This window comes from Adiantum capillus-veneris, chromosome 16 (genome assembly GCF_014529385.1).
Source record: "Adiantum capillus-veneris isolate H3 chromosome 16, ASM1452938v2, whole genome shotgun sequence".
Classification (NCBI taxonomy): domain Eukaryota; kingdom Viridiplantae; phylum Streptophyta; class Polypodiopsida; order Polypodiales; family Pteridaceae; genus Adiantum; species Adiantum capillus-veneris.
This window is the reverse complement of record NC_140946.1, coordinates 45,337,689-45,350,847: the sequence shown is the minus strand read 5'-3', so window position 1 is coordinate 45,350,847 and position 13,159 is coordinate 45,337,689. Positions and strand designations below refer to the sequence as shown.

General features: G+C 41.7%; 1 pseudogene; it reads right to left on the bottom strand.

The window, feature by feature from the left end:
- LOC147438955 (uncharacterized) overlaps window positions 1-11,717 on the bottom strand; it is a 67,115-nt pseudogene extending 55,398 nt beyond the window's left edge.
- Window positions 11,718-13,159: the final 1,442 nt, after the last annotated feature.

Below are 13,159 nucleotides of genomic sequence, written 5' to 3'. Positions count from 1 at the left end.
AAGATCACAGAATGCTACACACCTAGTCCAGAGCTAGTTTGGGCTCCAAGGCAAAACCAATTTATTCCACCTAGCTCAGGAAGGGGGGAGTTCCATGAAGCTTCTAGCTCCTCATGTAATACATCCATAGAGGTAAAAGCTTCTACACAGCCCACCTACAATAGTGGACCTCCATGAAGCTACAAAAGAATCCACACCTTCCAGTGTTCAAGAATCACCTGATGAACCACTTCAAGTTCGATCCTGGGAGAGTACCTTACCACCCTTGCAACTCGACGAGGCACCTAAGGTAATAGAAAACTACTAGCAAAAATCTTCACCTATAACAACTTGGAACAACTGGTTTCAAAGGGTGACGACATCATTTCAAACGGTATGATCTACCCAAGGAAGGGGGGAGTGTTTGTGGACATCCATTATTCACTTGCTTCCCTCTCAACCTTTCTCCCTAATCTCTTAATCTCCAATCTTAGGGAATGTATATATAAAGCCTTATATTCACAAAAACAAGATAAAAAAGTAAAAGAGCAAGAGGCATAACACAAAATCATAAAAACAAATTATGCACAAGAACACTACCCTTGTAATATTTGCACTCTAACCATCATCTATTTGCGTGTACAGATATGGCTAGTACGCTAGAATCATCCACTCCTGCCTTGGGTGAGAGGTACCCTCGTTACTTTTCACAAATATTTCACATGGTCTTTCCAGTGCTTGCATGTGAATGGGATTTGATAGGTACGCTAGCATGTGAGAGGACTTTTGAGGAGTTAGAATGGCTGATACGTCTTTTGACCACGTCTGATCCATACTTAGTAGAGAGCGTTTCTCCCATTGCACAAGCCTACCCTTTTGACCAAGATGACTATAGGTTTTTAGTGACCTTCTTAGTAAACGTGGGCACCTATGATGAAGAAGAAAATTTACAGGACTACACGGATGGCACATATGGTCTCATGGATGATGACTTTGTTTATCTCGACGACAAGGATAGGGGTTTAGCCTTAGGGTTTCCCCCCAACCTCTACAATATCCTATTCCCTTGACTCTTTAGGGGGGGTGCAAATAATTAGGTTAGGGTTCCTTATGTTTTTTGTTGTGTTCAATAAGTGTTGATACCTTTTCCCACTAATGTGCCTCCTGGAGGTATTCCTTTTGTTTCCTAGTGTGTACAGGAACGGTTGCTATTGATAGGATTTGGACCTTCATGGAATCTTTATCTCGACTCACTCTTCAAATCAAGCGCGACCATTGACACAAACAAGTGTTTCTTGTCCATTAGCATTGCCCCTTATCTTTTTTGCATCTATGATTGTCTGCTTTAATTGTGATTGGTAGCCTAATATTCACCGCATTTGCTTAGTATCAAACATTTAATTCAATGTAATTTTTTGTCATAATCACTTGTCTAGGTTTAAAAATCAAGCAGTCCGACTAAGCTAGTTTGACCAAGTTAGGTGTTAGAGATCTTCTCTTAATACCATGGGGAATGCCTTCCTAATAATCAATGGTTACTTAGGTTCTTAATCCGATTTAGGCAGCATTGTGTGAAATGTACTAGGGCTTTCTAGTGGGCTTGACCCTATTGAACTTTAGCTTATTATAAAGGGAGTTTACTAGTGTGATGAGCCTGGGGAGGTGTATCAGTGTTATATGACCCCCCAAAGTTACAAAATTAAAATGCTGAAAATGAACAAACAAAAAATCAAAGTGCCACAATGTAAAATCTTAAGCTGGAAGAGAAATCTCAGCTTGATTTGGTACTTCACTCACATGTATTGCCTATGGTACTAGAGCCCTAGAGGTTCCCAGTGTGGGCGCTTTTCCTTGAAGAGCAAAAAACCCAAGGCATACAAAATAAGCACACACATCAAATTGAATCACTGTGAAAAGACTTTGGGGGGTCAAAGAAAAGGTAATCAGTCATGCGATGATTTCATGAGAAATTCCTTTTATCGTAGCTTAACTACAAGGTCCTCTAGGTATAGCCTCTAGTCAGCCCTCGAACATGAAATACTTGGCTCTCGCGATTAAACAACTTAATTAACCAGAGAAAATTAAGAAGCTTACCCATGGTATTAATAGTCGATCTCTAGTGCCTTTCGACCGTTAAATTAGCGACCCCAGACTTGTTTAATTTTTTACCTTTACATCTGTTTATGCATTTGATTACATTGCAATTTAATGCTTATTGCTGACAAATTGTTTAAAATTCTGTTACCAATCAATTGTCTGCCTAAAATTGCATATGCTTTTTAATTGCTTATGAGAATGCAATTACTGTGCAATGTTGTTTGATTTTGCAGTGACTAATGAAGGCTAAGGACATTCATCTCAAATGCTCTTCCACCTCGACCAACGACTTCAACTCAATAGCTTCCGAGGACGAAATCTACATCAGGAAGGGGGGCATGTTAACCCTCATGGCTCACGAACACCCTATCACCTACGAGACGGATATTGTAACCTACGGTGGACATTGTATTATTTATTTGGTAGAGTCAGGTACCGGGCTTGTCGGTCCAATAGAAAAGGGTAAGAGTGATCGCCGATGAGAGGCGCACTCTAACTGGGACATTCAAGGGATTAGTTGGCTAAGCATGGGCGCCCAAGTGTGAATGGGGTGAGCTCATATAAAAGCCAACTAAACCTAAAATTCACGGATTCTCTCATTTGTGCAATAGAAGAGTGCTCTTGCTCCATCTCCATCTCCATCTTTTTCTTCTTCACCTCCTTGTGTGTGTGTGTGTGTGTGTGTGTGTGTGTGTGTGTGTGAGAGAGAGAGAGAGAGAGAGAGAGAGAGAGAGAGAGAGAGAGAGAGAGAGAGAGAGAGAGAGTGCGAGAGAGCATTGCGGTGGCACGACGGCGGTGAAGCGGTTGAGCGCGACGTAGCGGCGTCTCCTTCTTCTTCGCGGCGAGGAATCCTCCACGGCAGGAGCATAGAGCGGTGAGTGACACACCATTGCCCTCTTTTGAGCTTACTAGTTAAGCTAGTTGTGTGCTTGGAGCCGTCTGTGGCTCGCACACAGTGTTAGGCAAGTCCCTTGCTTCGACAGTGCGGCAAGGAGCGCACAACTAACGAAGCACTCTTTGCTAGGTGCGTCCGTTTTTGGCTCTTCAACTACAGGTTCTTCAACAGCTTTTTGAGTATGAGCTCTACTTATAGCCTGAACGGGCCCAACGTTACCTCCTTTGTGTCCATCCCTCTCGTGGCTGGGTGGTGTGCACAATTAGGAATCAGATGTGTTTTTTCACAATCAGTACAATAGGCATCTACTTGAATCATATCCTTGCAAGGATATTATAATCTCGGGGCTTCTCATATTTTTGGATGACTGTAAATAGGTTGTGCCATAGTCATGGACCTATTTGCAATAAAGGACGGTGTTCTTGCATCCATATTATATCACTTTTCTGTTGGTTGGACTGTTGTGTACCTTTGTAGAAGAGGTGTTAGTGGGGCTGGTTGTGCATATCTCTGGTTATAGTAACACCCTTCCATTGTATGGTTTGTCCATTTCTGTTTGATTTCGCACCATAGAGGTCAGATTTGACCAGAAGAGTAAGTCTCTGAGCCAATCCTTCTATTAGCTTCATTTGCTCACTAGATACCTCTGGCTGTATTGTGGGTTGGGTTCTTGGTGAATCAATCCTCTGAGAAGATGTGTCACTCTCACTCTCAGTATCATATCTTCTCAAGGTCTGGTCTGATTTAGATAGGAGTAAGTTATAGGGGGTGGTGGTGATACAGATGGTCCTGTTGTGCATCTGGGTACATCCATGGTGGCAATGTAGCTAGGCTTGTGTCAAAATGTGGATAGACTGGCATTTTAGCACTTCTAGCTTGGCTTGCCATACCTTTGGTCATATCTACAATAGGATTGGTAGATTGGGTTTCCATCCTCATGATCTTAGCTTTCTTAATGTTAGGCCCACTCAATATTCTCAAGATAGTCCTTAATAAGCACCTTTGGCCCTTTAGCCAGGTCCCTAAAAGTCATGTCTAGGTGGTCTTCTGACCTATGGATACTGGTTCTGGGTACCCTAAAAGTTTGAAATTAGAAATCCTATCAACCTCCTATTGCTCACAAGATTTCTGCCTAGGTATACCAGACCCAATTTGGAGTTGTCTGTCAAAAATTAGTGTAGTTTTCGTGAGCTGCACTTGAAACCGCAGTCAAAACAGTTTCAAGATCCAGGATTTTTGCTTGTATCTTGACCAAATGTGACCCAAATTTGATGAAACTTTGTCACTAGGCTTATTTTACAATGCTTAACACTTCTAGAAGCTCAATGTGAGTTTCACCTCCAAATTAGGGCTAGAGACATCATACGCGTATGATGTCGACTATGGCCAAATCAACTAATGTTTACTCCAGAGGATCTATATCACTTGAGCAACTCTCACCAACTTTCAAAATTGAATTTGAACCAAATTTGTGCAAGTTATAATCAGTTCAAGCCTGACTCTGGCCCAATTTCTGTCCTTTGGCACTTACTGGCACAAATATGCTCCAAATTTCATGAAATTTTGGCTATTGGCTTCTAAGGTTCCTTAGAACACTAGGGTATGCAGAAATTTAGATTTTGGAGTCAACAGGGTAAAAAGCACATCATACGCGTATAATGTCTTTTTGCTCAGAATGAAGAATTTTTTGCAAATTTGTGCTTACAATGGTGTGCTTATACACCTTGTATAGTCAGAATTTCAAAAAATGTTCAAAATCACCAAAAACACATCATACGCGTATGATGTCTTTTTGCTGCAAATGAGATGATCTTGCTCCAAAGGTAGTCCACTACTTAACGAACTCACATCTACTTTCAAAATTGAAGTTGAACCAATTTTTGTGCAAGTTTTAGCCAAATTGGGTGTGCAGTCTGTCTGGATTGTTTCTTGGTCTTTTCAAGCTCAAAACTTGGTCCAAATGCAATGAAATTTAGGCTTGGACTCCTTTAATGCTCTAGGACACTAGGGAACACTCACTTGTACAATTTGAGTCTATTCTGGGCCAAAACACATCATACATATATGATGTCTTTTCTCTCAAATTGGACTTCTGTTTCTGCCCAAGGTTCTCCTCTATGTGTACACCAAGTATATGTGCCTTTAATCTTGTTTTGATGTCAATTTTACACCAATTCACCATTTTTTATTGTTATTGGCTAGAATCTATAAAATTCTCTTTTAAATGCCAGATTGGGTGTCCAAATGATGTGAAATCTTGCAATCAAGCTTAGAAATACCTTTCAAGTGCTTTGGTGATGCCATTTATGCTAGTCAATACCCAAATCTAGGTTGGAGACATCATACGCGTATGATGTCCACTGGACAATTTTACACTCTAATCATACCCAAACTGGTCTTCAAGGTCTTTATCCTTGTTTTTAGGCCTTACGAAGTGTTTCTGTGCTCTTTCAAGCTCAAACAAAGCAATTTTTAATTTTTTCCCACTTTGGTTTCTTGGCTTTAGTGTTCTGAGAGTTTTAGACTGACCAAAACTCTTATTTTAAGGCGATTCTAGGGTAAAACACCCCTTTTAAACACTTAAGTGCAGTTAGATTTTCAAAAATTTGTCTCAAGATGGTGCTAGAGACATCATACGTGTATGATGTCTGTCATATCAGATTTCAAATCTGTTTCTATTCTAAGTTCCCCTTATCATCAGCAACATGTACATGTGTTTACAACAAAATTTAAAGCTTCACAAACACAAGTTTTTTGCTTTTTCAGTCACAACCACTTCATCTTTTGGCTTTTGGTCCCCAAATCTATGCCAAAACTCCCCACTCAAGGTGTTCCTAGGGAAAATGATACCTTTTGAACACACTGATGGTAACCTCATATTTTGTAAAATTATCTTGCTGCTACCCTTAGAGACATCATACGCGTATAATGTCTGTTGTACAATTTTCAACTTTTTGCTTTCCCAAACTGTTGTTTGTGGTCTCTACAATTGTTTTGATGGCTTGTGAAATGTTTTTATAACTTTTAAAGCTCAATCAAGGATATTTTCAATTTTTTTTGCTTTTGACTTCTCAGCTCTTGTGTTGTGAGTGTTTTAAGATGACCAAACTTCAAGTTTCAAGTGTTACTAGGGCATAATGACCCTTTTGAGCACATTGGTACAATCATTTTTCACAGTTTTGGTCTCCTTTATGATGTCTAACTTTGCAGATTTGAGATTTTTATGTATAGAACCCTCCCCAATGTTTTCTTATGTTCTCAGCAACCCTCAGCCATGCAAAACTTTTTATTGTGAACTTTGTTTTTGCACTGTTTCGACTAAGAATGAAATTCTTTTCACGATTTCAATGCAAACAAACAAATCAAGCAAATCTTCATTGATGGACAGCTCTAGATCAAGATCAAATCATCTACCTAAAGCTACTCCTAGCATAAAAATGGGATTTTGCAATTGTGAGTGAAAAACACTTAACTACCGCACATTGACTAGCTAATGCTTTTATCACCTCATCAACCACTCAAACACCAAAACATATAAACATCTAAACTAAAAACCATCTACACGGCGACCCATGCAAGACACATGCTCCCTAGCACCTCTCTATGGATTCTAGCTAAAACTAAGATAAAAAGAATACTCTGGAAAACCAGAGGGACTCTCACCTCATAGAATTAATCAAAGGTCACCTGCTTAGGGTGCTCGTCCTCGGCAGCGGCACCAATGTTGGAATGGTATCCATCGTCTCAGACGCTAGCACAGTGAGAACTAGACCAACATAATGTCACCTAGGGATAGAGCAATGACCCGAAAGGGCATGGAAACAAGCAAGTGGTTGTCAATCACCTACTCAACCTTCTAAGACAATCACTACAAAGAAATATATCCTAACCCACTATGTACATGACAGCTACCATATCTACAACACATCCACCTCTCAAAACATAACCTAACGATGTCCAATCGTTACGAAACTTGAGGGCTAATCTTTATACACCTAGAGGACACTACCTTAAAGTCTCTACACCAATATACTATCTACACACACACACACACACACACACTCTTAATCACAATCGCGTACGATGTATGACAGTAAAATTCAGGTCACCAAGTTCGAATGTGATTAGGCCTAAGACATAGCTTGTCTCGCCGTGAACGTGTGGATATATAACAATAATGAAAGAGACAAACAGATAGGCAGAAAAATCACCTTGAAGCTGGAGGAAGAGCTCTTCGCGAGGAATCCACAAATGCGTGTGCTTGGCATCAATGCCTAGCTCTCGTCGTAGCTAACACATTGATGGAGTCGCCTCAGCAATGTCGCTCATGTAGCATGCGTAGACAGAGAAGGAAGACCCACTCACAACGGCACACCGTACGTAACATAGTTGAGCCCAAGATTGATTTAAAGAAAAGTCTATCTCAAGGTTACAAGGGTTTGGCTTATATACCTCAACCCTAAGTTGGGTGTTTTTATTACGAGAGGTACTAATTATAATTATTGAGTGAATCTGACTCTCCATCCACTTTCATCATTAGAGGGGTTTTTTTGAGATTTACAAGATTAAAAGGACTTCCCGTAATCAGTGAGCTACAATAGCTAGATTTAGACAAAAATGATATAATTAATTAATGTGCCTCCGTTGACCACTTGGATTTGGCGTGTCAACCGCTTCAACAACATCTTTGAAAAGTTTTTGGAGCATTGCATAAATTAAATCCCAGGTCAGGCATGGACTTGAGCTATCATGTGAGGGCTCGGATACAGGAATTTTTTTAATATGCAAGAGTTGCAAAAAATTACAAGGCATGTGCATGTCCAATTGGTTAGGGTAGAGACTTTTATCTCAACGAGGAGATGAGCTCGACCACTAGGCATTGCAGCACGATGTTTGATTGGGAGCTCCAAAGGGAAGCTTGAAAGATTCTACTTAATGCAGAGCATCCAAAAAGTCTTAAACTTTGAAGGCAAAAAAGATGAAATCTTTGGCAATATGTAATTATACCTCTAAAGTCTACTGATGTTACAATGGGTATTGATGAGCTAAGGATGTGTCATGCAAAGCATAGCTATCAATAAGATTTTACTGACTTGCATAGTTGCATATTAGACAAATAATTGATGCATCTGTGACCATGCATGCCACATAGTTATTTCAAAAAGAAACTATAACTATGCATCCTGTGACCAATGCCTAAGGTTTTGTGTTATGCTCAATGTGCCTATATCTTCTCATTGTAGCTCTTTTAGTGTTACATGTATAGGCTACCCTTGGAAAAGGCAATGTGAAAACATTTGAGGTGGTTACTACTTGTCAATTTCTTAGGTGGTGTGGTGTGGTGTTGTGTTGTGGAGTGGGGTGGGGTGGGGTGGGGTGGGGGTGTTTGTGTTTGTGTTTGTGTGTGTGTGTGTGTGTATGTTTTTTTTTTTTTCACTATATGTAAAACCTACATACCATGTACATTCACGGACTATTTATAAAATCCCTTAGTTGTGAATTTTTCACCGATAAAAGAGATCTTCTTTTATTTAATCAGCAAAAAAAAATTCAGCATCGTTTTTTCAACACCCTTCTGTATGTGAAAATGTGAGAAAATATAGAATAAAATAATCCCTACACGTGATAACCATGTTTTTATTGTAGTGATCCCCATGAGGGTTGGGTTCAGACTACACCCGACTCTAAGCCATCTTTCACATTTTCCATCCTTATTTGGTTCACATTGGAAACCAATGAGCTTAAAAATTATACCTGACTATCAATCAACAACAAATAGGATTGGGGCTCTTGGCTAGGATGGATGTCTTTTCGTGAGTGGGATCGTAGGTGCGAGGGAGCTCCGTTGCAACTCCTCTACAACTTGCAAGGTGTGAATGGGCAGGGGGGCCCTGGTCTTCCTGGGGCAGGGGTGGAGCTCTGGCATGGGATGTTGGTGCGATCGTTGTGATTGGTGGGCAAACTCCCGTTGCGAAGTTAGGTTCCCCTTGGGGCAAGGGCCCTACAAAGCTTTGACAAGTTCTCGATGGATTCATCCGATGCCCCTCCCCTCTCTTTTTGGCTCTGGTGGAGGCCGTCCCTCCACGGTCTTGTGGGTTGAAATGGCGGCCTGGTGGCTCTCCTGTTGTTTGCGCTTGGAGCGGTGGCACCCTTGGAAGGGTTGGGGTACTGTGGCAGGGTTTCTCTTCACGATGGAATTCCAAGGGGATTCTACTTTGGTGGTTGAGGGTGCATGGCTCACTCACAATAGCCTGGTGGTTTCCAATTCCAGTGTTTGCTAGGAGACAATTTGAGGCCCGTTTATTGTGGTATTTTTGGCTTCTGGTCCTCGTGAGCAAGGCGGCTATTGGTGGTAGCAATAAAGCTTTGGTGGAAACTCGGGGGGTCCCAGTGTGTAATGGGGACATTTGGCCCTGCCCCTTTTTTGAATATATCGATCATAGTGGTCCTACATGGAGGACATAGTGGCATCCTTCTTACATGTATCCCTTTGGTTTGGTTGGCTTTAGGTTGGTCTTTTGATAGCTTGTTGGTCTGATGTACTCTATGTAGTGTCGGATTTTGTCTATGTAGTCTATGGTTTGGGGGATCCTTGTAAAAGCCCACAGAACACTGCTTGGTACATTGGGTTTGTTATGTCATACTACTACTAGCTCTAAGGTGCATTTCATTAATTGATTTCTCAAGGAGATTCTCCTACACCTTAACCATTAAATCTAGCCCCTCAGTTAAACCCGATGCACACGCTCATCTGCTCTGCTTCACAAGCAACTCCCCCCCCCTTCTGGCATGGCCTCTCTTGCAGAGAGACTTCTGTGACCCCCTATTGCACCCAGTCTTCCCTCACGACGCAGCTCGAACCTCCCTTTCCCCATGCCGAGTTGCTGCAAGAACAGCCGAGACTGTAGCATGGTCTCATTCTCCCTCCTACGACAATCATCCACGATCACAACATAGCGAAGCCTCAAGAATACGCAGACGATTGTTCTCCATCAAGGGTTTTGAAGCTCACGAAGCAGATTCGCCTTTCTGGGTAGCGTCGAAGCTCAGGGATGGAGAGAGAGAGAGAGAGAGAGAGAGAGAGAGAGAGAGAGAGAGAGAGAGAGAGAGAGAGAGAGAGAGAGAGAGAGAGAGAGAGAGAGGGAGAGAGGAGTCTTATTGGCCAAACAAGTCTATAGTCCGAGAGCTAGCCTCTCCATGCAGTATAGCATTGACTAGGGGCTGATCTACATTTGTGGACAGTTTGAATCTTGCGGAATTGAATGTGATGCTAGCATTAGAAGCAAGCCTAAAAGACCAGCATGCAAGACTTAGAATAATGTGAATTAGTATCGACACTATTTAAAAATGCAAAGCTGGGATATGAAATCACCTGGCTTTCGTAATATTTGTCCGTGTGGTGACAACCCTACCACCCCCCTCCTGAGAAACGCACACTCGCCATTCTCGATGGTGAACTTAAGAGATACATGGGTCTCATGGCTCGGTGATGAGACATCGATAACCACACTTGTCTTTGTAGATGACCGAATTGGCAACTTTTGCCAATGTTCCATTATGAGTCCCTGCACAAAGTTCCTGGAAAGATTAGCCCAACAAAAAAACACAGCCATATTCAGCCCATCGAATAAAAGCATAGCCGTGATCAGTGACAACCTCAAGATCCAGCAAAAACAAACAGCCATAATTATTGACAACCCAGAAAACCGGCAAAAACACAGCCATAATCAGCTTTACCTCATTTTGGGAAACACCGATGTTCAATGTCATGGAAGCAAATCTATCAAAGGTGTCCACAATGTGCTCTGTTGGGTTCATCACATTGGTGACCCTCAACCTCGACCACTGGAAGATCCTTGGCATCATCACGGGGCGGCATCTCGTACAATGGTGTATCTCCAAAGCCATACTGGGAGCTAGAGCTAGTAGACCCACTACTAGTTGCAGCCTCACCTTCCTTCGCCTTGGACCCTTCTCCCTCCAAGACCCCTCCATCTTCCTTCTTCTCTTCTTGTAGATTGTCCTCTCCTGGCTCATTTGGGATCTCATCATCACCAAGGTCATCTCCCTTTTTCTCTCCTTGGAGATTGTCATCTCCTGGCTCATTTGGGATCTCATCGTCACTAGGGGTTCCTTGCTTTTTCTCTCCTTGGAGATTGTCCTCTGCTTGCTCATTTGGGATTTCATCATCACCAAAGTCATCTTCCCAAAACACATCCTCATTGTGCTCTTCTTCACCGGTTTCATTCCCCTTCTCGCCTTACATATCGTTGTTTTCTTTTCTTCCTCAATGTCATCCATCATCACATTCAGCCAGGGTGGCAACACCTTCACTCGCCTCTGCATCAAGGCCAAGCATAAAAGAATGGGGTCAACACATTAAGAAAAAACTCAAACTCCAGAAAAACAATGCTTTGGATCAATCATGAAGCGAGATGTCCAGCTTCTACAAGACCAGTCATAGACAAACTTCAACAACGCATTAAAACCAAACAAAAATTGGACATGTAGAATCCTCGTCATGCACATGTGCATCAAGATAGACATAGACAAGCTGCATCAACGCACTAAAACCAAACAAAAACTCGATAAACCATATAGCGGGATGCACGGGTTCTTTTTTATTATGGGATGCATGTAAAATCCTCATCATGCACCTCTGCATCAAGACCAGACATAGTTAAATGGAATCAGCGCATTAAAATCAAACAAAAACCTGATAAACGTAATGCAATAAATCGGCCATGGCGCGGGATGCACCTGTTCTTTTTTATTATGGCGTGCATGTAAATTTTCCTCATCATGCACCTCTGCATGCATACCAAGCATAGACAAATGGAATCCGTGCCTTGAAAACGTAGACATAACAAAAATGCTGAAAAGTAAACTTGAACCTAAAAAGTAAACTCGGACACATGTAAGGGTTCTCCTTTTTTATTTTTGTGCGTCACTTCGAAACAAGGGCCAAGCTTGGCACCTAGGACAATCGAGGAAGAGTGTAGATAAACAATGGCAACTCAAAGTATACGTGAACATGGTTTACTTACCTCTCCTATTGTGTCCTCAATGAGCCTGAGACTAGTCTCATGACTAAGTAACACAGGGTCTTAAATGACCCCGAGCGGTGGGATCACGGCGGCGGATGAGTGGGGAGAATCTCGAGGGCAGACGACACACAAAAAGTCAACGCGAGGTCGCAAGCGGGATTTGAACCCAGGGGGGCGCGGGCACACTTGCAAAATCACTAGTTCTCATTCTATCTACTATGTGCATTTACTTAAGTTTTGATCTTCACTTTATTTGATCTATATTTACAATCATTAGGAAAAATATGAACCCCAAAAGGGCCTTGTAAGAGTAACCAATCAGATTTTAGTCAGCAATAGGACATAAAAGGGGGGGGCATGGATAGCCCATATCTACGTACCTCAAAACTATATCGTGTAACATATCTATGTAAAGAGATCTGCAATGCAATTTGAATGCACTATTGTCCAAAAAAATTGAAGTTAAAGTATTCAAGTTATGACCATTCAAAAAATGCAAAAATTGGTGGACCGTGGCCACATTCCCATTCTCATTAATATAGAGTATTTATTCCAAAAGCATCTTTGACCCTAAAGGGCCCTTGTTAACTGAGTCAACGTCAGTTAACAGAAGCTGCTAAAGACTGAAGACGTACGGATGCACATCGAAGATCGAAGTGAAGAAGCAATAAAGATTGGAGTTACACACTTTTCACATTTTTCAGAAAATGCCCATGTATTGTAATTTCCCAATTTATTTAGCCATTGTGATAATTGTAACGTGTTACAGGCTAAATAAGAGTTCCAAGACGTAAAGCATAGGTCACTTAGTTACCTAGGTTGCAGATACAATAAGTGTGGAGTCTCAAAGGTCTTGGGCACCAGACATTACACATTTTAGACCTTGGCTAAGGTATAAAAGCCAACTTTGTAAAGATTTTATTAAGTTTTTGGATAAGAAATAGACATCGTGAGCTAACGGCGCTCACTTCTCTCCTTCTCGCGATTCCTACTCCCTCTCCGGTTGTCACATTGCGAATGCGTTTGTTGCATTGCAACCGCAGGTAAGAGCTCTTTGCATTGACGTAAGCCACTCACAGTAATTCGTAGCTTTTGGCGTCGCCGACCGGCGGCCTAATTTCATAATACCTAGGAATTTACA